At 37.9% G+C, this 2,845-nt stretch overlaps 1 protein-coding gene across 1 annotated transcript in view; it reads right to left on the bottom strand.

Moving 5' to 3' along the window:
* The window catches only part of hcn2 (hyperpolarization activated cyclic nucleotide gated potassium channel 2), a 55,515-nt gene that overhangs the window by 10,702 nt on the left and 41,968 nt on the right, over window positions 1–2,845 (bottom strand). The gene's annotated exons all lie outside the window — the stretch shown is intronic.

Below are 2,845 nucleotides of genomic sequence, written 5' to 3'. Positions count from 1 at the left end.
CCCTTAGTGTTTTCGTAGGGTCGTTATCGTACTTCACATGTTTTGTAGAATGAACATTTTGCTGGATAGAAGGAGTAAAATATCTGAGTGGCACTGCATAACAATAGAGTAAAGGACTTCAGTCCGGACTTCACCATGTCATTTTTTAATGTGTATTTACTACCTGGGCATTTTGGGATGGAATTACAATTATCTGCCCTTCCATCAGTCTATGGGTGCCCCAAAGGTAGCTTGCCATGCATCCTGTGAGAAAATTAAAAGGGATTTTAAAAAAGTGTAGTGCTTTGCCTGTAAAATGGCAATTCTGGAAATGATGAGCTACAATTAGATTTACAGCGCTGTGTGAATATGCCTGTGAAGAGTGCTCTATAAATAAAGCACTCATTCATGCTACAATGATTAAAACTGAGGTTGTGTCTCCTCTGAAGGAGCTGCTTTGATGAAGCTGCATCATTTCCAAAATCGAATGGAAAACCAACATCTCTGGATCACTGCTTTCACAATAATGCCTTCTAGTAAAATAATGTTTGCTTCTAATTGTCTGTTACTGTTCAATAGTTCTGCTGCAATTGCAGTATATATGCACGTGTTTTTGGAAGACCTCTGGTTGACATTGAAATACAAACACATATTGCTTCAGGCATGTCACCCTTTCCTTGCACCTCACTATCTTTAATTAAAGGTACTGTTGATGTAATCAAAAAGAAAGTAATGTGTAATAACTGATCAATTCAAAACAAGCCCGCGTGGAGCCTTGTGGGAATGTTTGATTGCCGGCTCGGCCTTCAAATAGAAATGGCAGTCTTTCTCCAAATAAGTGAGCCACTAGACTGATGGGGTGCAAAATTTGGCTGCTATGGTAACACCTGTCAGAGGGTGGCTGTGGAGATTTTGATACACATGTGAAGTCTGGTCATGGGACAATCAGCAGCACGGCTGACCTCTAGAAGATTGGGAGCAGCAGTTGTTCACATTGTGAAGAAAAATAACCGTCACTCACAACGTTAAGGATCTAAGTGTGTGTTTTGACTTTATAGGGCAATTATATTCATTGGAGACATTAAAACATGGACACATAAACAAAAATATTTCATAGTTTTAATTATTTATTAGTGTCACTTTCCATAATACTGCCACAGCTGAGCAGTGTTTAAAAAATACTTTGCATGAATAAATAAAAACACATAGTTCTTTTTTTCACTGGATATCATGAATGATTTTAGGAAATCTCACATGTTTATCTTGTATCTTATATATTTCTCTGTAAAATTACTGCCTGGAAGTATATTTGTTTGAAGGATAGACATTAAATATACGGAAACTGTATTTTTACTTACTTTTTTGATTGAAGGTTGACATTTGTACCTTAAAGTAGATGTCACATATTTTATCTCAGGCTTCTGTTTGTCTCCTTTGTAAGCTCTCGTTTTTTTTCAAAAACCATTTCAGTGGTATTTTTTGAATGCTTATTGTTATTGTTATTATTATACATCCGTATCAGCATTATATTTGTTATACCAAAGATTTTTTTAATGTTTAAGATAAAGTGGAGGATGTTCTTTTTCCAGTTGGACCATCAAAATAAGTGCTCCTCCTAATTGTCAATCATTGTGGTGATATGTTTAGGTAAGGCTATCTTACGTGCTTGTCCCCATTTTCACTCACGGGTCGTGAGTGTGACATATTGGAAAAATTGCAAATCTTCTTTTGGAAAGTAAGCTTGTATGAGTGATGCAGACAGCAACTTTTAAACAGAGCATGAACGAGGAGAAATGGGCTCTTGCATACTTTTGCATGTGTTTAATAGGAATTCCCTATCGGGAGCGATTACAGGGTTGTGCATGTGCTGTTTTTTTAAGTGGAGAGGACGGGTCTTTTAAAAAATTCACGAAAATCCTCCACTCTACCTTTAACCTTATACATAACCTACAGCTTTTGGGATGTGTTGGCCTAGTGGTTGGAGCAGTGTGCTTGTGATCTGAGAAGGTTGAAAGTACCAAGTTCGATCCCCACAGCCTTCACTTTGGGTTCCTGAGGAAAACCTTTAACCTCACACTGCTCCCCGGGCTCCACACAATGGCAAACCACTGCTCCCCAAGGGGATGGGTTAAATGCAGAGAGCGAATTACCCCATTGTGGGACAATAAAGGGATTTACATTTACATTTGACGGTTGGTTATTAATAAATGTACTAGTTTTTTAAATGGATAAACAAATTTATAAATCACATTTTCAATAAAGCACATGAAGAACCTGTTAGGTTTGGAATATACTAATACAGTTACAATTTTTGTTTAAAAAATAAATGGATATCTTCTCTGCATTTGAAAAAGTAATAAATAACATATTGTTACAAAAGAGTAACTAAGTTTGTCAGCGAGGGAATGCATCAGGATGTACTTTTAACTCATAGGGGTATATATTTTTCAATTCCAAAATATAACATTAAAAAGTTAACATTAACTCTTACTGAATCAGTTAAAGTGACTTCATTCAGATGATCCCGTTTTAACTCACCTCCAGCCGCTCCTCCACCATCGTAGCTAAAGCTTCATCGGAGTGTCATTCCTCCTGGACTTTTACTGCGTTTCCTGTCTAATTTCAACCGGTCCGGCAGAAGACCGCCATGTTGAGCCTGGTTCTGCCAGAGGTTTATTTTTCCTCTCCACTGTTGCTTCATGCTTGTTCATCATGGACAGGTTCTCTAAACCTGTGTTATCCAACTGGACTTCCATCTTCCAGGTCCCTGAGTGAAGCTCTAGTATCTGCTCATGCAGTCCACTGGATCTCCCCATTAAGCTCAGCATATCGTCTCTCTAACCAGCAGTCTACAGACTGACCAACT

This window comes from Cyprinodon variegatus, unplaced genomic scaffold, assembly GCF_000732505.1.
Source record: "Cyprinodon variegatus isolate N-32 unplaced genomic scaffold, C_variegatus-1.0 Scaffold954, whole genome shotgun sequence".
NCBI lineage: Eukaryota > Metazoa > Chordata > Actinopteri > Cyprinodontiformes > Cyprinodontidae > Cyprinodon > Cyprinodon variegatus.
Note: the sequence above shows the minus strand (reverse complement) of the source record. Positions and strands in the feature narration are given on the sequence as shown.